Source organism: Colobus angolensis, unplaced genomic scaffold (genome assembly GCF_000951035.1).
Source record: "Colobus angolensis palliatus isolate OR3802 unplaced genomic scaffold, Cang.pa_1.0 Scaffold158, whole genome shotgun sequence".
In the NCBI taxonomy this organism is placed as follows: domain Eukaryota; kingdom Metazoa; phylum Chordata; class Mammalia; order Primates; family Cercopithecidae; genus Colobus; species Colobus angolensis.
Window position 1 is genome coordinate 5221708 of NW_012114688.1, and position 4975 is coordinate 5226682.

Genomic DNA, 4975 nt, shown 5'->3' on the forward strand with positions numbered 1-4975 from the left:
GTGGGCAGTGAGTACTAATTTTCCTTGTCTTTGTTTCTTCCCTCTTTCCTTTAGTTATGGATTCTCCCCAGTCAAGTTTGCAGTGGTGCTAAACACTATTTCTCAAGCTATCCTTTATCTACATATGGCCACATGACCACATGTGGCCAAGAGGATGTGAGTGTGAGTGGAACTTCCACATCATATTCTTAAAGAAGACACTTTCCGTCTACTTCTCTTTCTCCATTTCCGTGGGCTGAAACACAGAGAGGGATGGTGGGGAGCCAGCCATGTCCATGCAGGTGAGGGAAATAACCTACAAGAACCTATAACAATAATAAATGGAATGAACAAAAAGAAAGAATGAACCTGAACCTGAAAATAAAAGAACCTGAGTCATGAATGGCTTTGAAAGCAGAGGTCCCATCTTAGATAAATAGAAAGATTGATAATGATGACAATATTATATCTTGGATCATCTACCAATCTCTGTATTATTCTAAGAAAGAAACATTCCTACTTTTTTGTGTTACTATATTTTTGGATCTCTGTTGCTGCAGTTTAGCAGTCACAAAACTAACACAAATATAATTGCAATTTCTTCACCTCATTTGAGACCCAAGGGAACAGATTTCTTCCCATGCACCCTTCTTACTCTAATAGAAACATTAAAATGGTGAGTGAGGATAATTGTGGACATGAAATCTAATGAAATTTTGTAGTATTGTGTGTTCCCATATCTTCCTTTACTTTTTTTGCAATATGTATATATATACTCCTTTTGGGAAAATATATTCAGAATAAGAGAGTGAATCCACAAACAGACAATGGCTAGGCCATTTATAAAAATAGAGCTCTTACCCACAGCCTGTAGCATCTGCCCAAGAAACCAACCCCCTTCTTCACAATAAACAGTCCTGGAAGCCAGCCTGCAATAAACCAGCCTTGTAGGAAGCCAGATTGCTATCTCCAGCAACAATTCAGGAACCTAAACAATAACTTTTGTAATAATTGACCTAAATTGGCCAGGACTTGATAATTAACTGACAGCTTTTAAAATTTGTGTCCCTACTTTCAATTTAGGACCAACCAGAGAAAGCCAAGTATTCAACCCTGGCCAATCATATAGGATGCCTGCTTCTGCTTAGCCTACCTTCAGCTTCCCCATGCCAGCAGCCTGGGCATACCTAAGGTTTTTGATTTCTTCCACTATAAAGCTTTCCCGCTCCTCTGCTTGCTTGCCTTTGAGTCTTTGCTGAAACAAAAGTGATGGTTGTTGATTCCTTTGTTATAGCAAGCCCTGAATAAATAACCCTTTCTTGTTCTCACTGAGCTGGTCTTTATTACTACAAAAGGCTTGCTTACTGAACCATGCTTTAAAAACAATTTTTATAATTAATCCCATTTCTTTCCCAAGAGAACATTTTGTAGGCCAAACTTACAAAAACTCCCTGAAGTGGAATTCCAAGGGTTTTCTGAGTGTTCTTAAAATGGATTCTGGAACTGTGGGATTCTTCTGAGCCCCAATCTCATTACAGCTTCGGCTTCCAGGTCTTGAATCAGCAATGATGAGGGTGAGTTCTCTGGAATTATAATGGGGACCTTTTGGTTTACTGGTCATGTCCCCAGTGTTGTTGACCAGGTCAACTTTCACTAAAGAATAACTTTAGTTTCATCAAAACGATGTTTCCCGACTCATAGACTATGTGTACATAGCACCATGTCAAATGACAATTTTTCATGGGTATGGTTAATCTGATCAATATAAATAGACAATGGTATAATTCGAAATTGGGATAATTCAAAATAGAGTTTGACAGTCTGATTTTTTGCACTTGGCTCTTTAATTTATCTAACTAGTGACAGATCTCTAGACTTGATACTGTTTGCAAGATTTGATAGTATTAACAGATGACATTTTACTACACTTTGTGTTCCTCTTCCTTTTAAAGAAATTATGATGCTATTGTAAATACCACCACCACCATCATCATCATCACCATCATCATTCGTCACTTACTGACTGATTTGCAGATCCAAGGATAGAAACTAATGTTGCTACTACAATTTAATTACAGCTAGATTGAGGCTGAAAAATACGAGTTTATATAGTAAGGCCTATCTTGCAGATTCCATTAAATTCATTTTTTTCTAGATTTTAGTAGAAAATTATGCACTTAATTGTCCTAAAGTCATTGAGACTAATTTTATAGTAGGATTTATTTTCAGCAAAATAAAGAAAATATTTAAATGAGAGGCCTAGAAACTTTCGTGTAGAAATAATGGCTCAAATTGATTTGCTTAACTAATGAATCAAATAAAACAAAAAGTTATGCAGAAATGGGACTCATATGAGAACTTTGTACTTTCCTCTCAATTGTTCAATTTTGCTGTGAATCTAAAATTGCTCTTAGAAATGTTTGTTAATTTAAAAATATGCAGAAATGGAGGGACTCACAGAATCTTTTTTTTTTTTTGAGACGGAGTCTCGCTCTGTCTCCGGGGCTGGAGTGCAGTGGCCGGATTTCAGCTCATTGCAAGCTCCGCCTCCCGGGTTCACGCCATTCTCCTGCCTCAGCCTCCCGAGTAGCTGGGACTACAGGCGCCCGCCACCTCGCCCGGCTAGTTTTTTGTATTTTTTAGTAGAGACGGGGTTTCACCATGTTAGCCGGGATAGTCTCGATCTCCTGACCTCGTGATCCGCCCGTCTCGGCCTCCCAAAGTGCTGGGATTACAGGCTTGAGCCACCGCGCCCGGCCAGACTCACAGAATCTTTACAAAGGACAGTAGAGTCATGAGTAGATGTAATTGTGGAAGGAAATAACTCATTTGTGTTTCTTGAGGCCAAGGGAAGTGATGATTATAACCTAGGTTGTGATCATGTCTCTAAGATTCATTTTATTGCATCCCAGGAAGTATCACAGGGAATTCTAAAGAAATTATTTACAATGAAGAGACATGACTAAACCGAATTTAAGTAAAATGTGGCAAGTTGGAATCACTGCTGAAGTTTTTTCTTCTCTCCAGATTATTAAGTCCCTGAATGGTCTTCATTGTACTGCCATAAAGTGTCATTTCGGGCTGGCTATATAATCTCCATTCTAGACATGCAACTCCCAGCCACCCATCTCTCTGTGTATGGCCCTCTCCTTTCCTTCTCCCCACCACTGGGTCAACATTTATAGAAACCCTCATTCTAGTTTGCTTACTGATATTGAAGCTGTTTTACGTACCACTGAACAAAAAGGCTGATATTACCAACTAGCTTAAAGCCTCCAACCGTCTTTCTCTTGGGCACCACTTGCATTCAATAGAGCGTATAAACAGCCTCTGCAGATTCCCTGCTTCTCTTCATCGTGTATTATAGTCCCTCAAATGGTTTCCCTCTTCAAATGGAAGCTGCTGGTAAATAATAATAATAATAAAAAACACAAGGAGATTTTAAGAGAACATGAGATTAGGAGTAAAAATAGGACAGAATCTCTAAAATGCACAAATATTTACAAGTGTTTTTTGTATTTCACAAATTAAATATTTACTTTACACACATTATGTGTCATATATTGTCTTACGCTTAAAATATCTGCCTGTACATCCTCCTCCCACCATCACTTACATAACAAATGCTTCATCTGCAAAGGACCTGAATTTTTTACTTGATTTATTACAGCAAAAAAATTAGCTATTTATGGTTAACTGGGTTTAATATACATCCTCCTTTAAAATAAATTTGGATAACCCTGGTATTAAGAGAATACTTCAGTTGTTTCAATCTTGCCAACTACTATTAAAAGCCCATTATATATATGAACTCATTTAATCCTTGCAACAAGTACATGAGATTAATGCTGGAATTATCATCCCCGTTTTACGGATATGAAATCTGAGGCCCACAGATGTTTGAGATCTTGCCTAAGTTCAGGCGGTAAGTTAGAATTGAATTTAAGCTTAGAGAACTTGCTTTCAATCGCCATACTACACAGCTTTTCTCAGAGTCTTTCCTCCAGCAGGCTAAACTAGAGCCTTCAGTTCTAATTAGTGGGTAGTTTGGAAGATAAAGCCTCAGATGGGAGGAAGTGTGAAAATTAAAGTTTGGATCATGTGCATAGTCAAGATTAGAAACAGCAGATGGGCACCATGAAGGCTCAAGAAAGGAGTGCCAATTGGAAGAAAAGAGGGGCTGGAGAGGAAGTAGATAAAAAACTGTTTTAAAAGTTGCCCAAAATTTGTATCCATAATGTATAGGATAGCCCTTCCTCCTGCCGTAGCTCATTTCTTTGCCATCTCTTCCTCTTTTGCTATTCCTGCACCTCATGTATCCCTTTTCCTCAGGACCCAGAAGAATGCTCATCAGCCTGTTGTGTCTTGCTCTAGGCTACCTGCAGCCTAAGCACAAAATTCTCCATGTTGTCCAGTCTAGCTCACCAAGGTACAAAATTTCAGCTTGCATTCAATAGTTCTTTTGCCAGCCATTTTGTCTATGTATAAAAGTGTCTCAGGGACCTCATGTGTGGTGGTAAATACTGAGTGTCAACTTAATTGGATTGAAGGATACAAAGTATTGATCCTGGGTGTGTCTGTGAAGGTGTTGCCAAAAGAGACTTAACATTTGAGTTAGTGGGCTGGGGACGGCAGATCCATCCTTAATCTGGTGGGCACAATCTAATCAGCTCCCAGTGAATATAAAGCAGGTAGAAAAACGGGAAAGGGAGAGACAGGCCTTGCCTCCCAGCCTGCATCTTTCTCTTATGCTAGATGTTTCCTGCCCTTGAATATCTGACCCCAAGTTCTTCAGTTTTGGGCTATGGACTGGCTCTCCTTGCTCCTCAGCTTTCAGACAGCCTATTGTAGGACCTTGTGATTGTGTAAGATAGTACTAATAAGCTCCTCTATATATCCTATATTATCTTATGCTATATATATTATATATGCCTATATATAGATATATATCATATATAGCCTATGATAATGATATATTATTATATAATATGATCAT

The 4975-nt window shown here is 38.6% G+C and overlaps 1 pseudogene; it reads right to left on the reverse strand.

Moving 5' to 3' along the window:
* Positions 1-1417: 1417 nt before the first annotated feature.
* Positions 1418-4975, reverse strand: part of LOC105508132 — a 16964-nt pseudogene continuing 13406 nt past the window's right edge.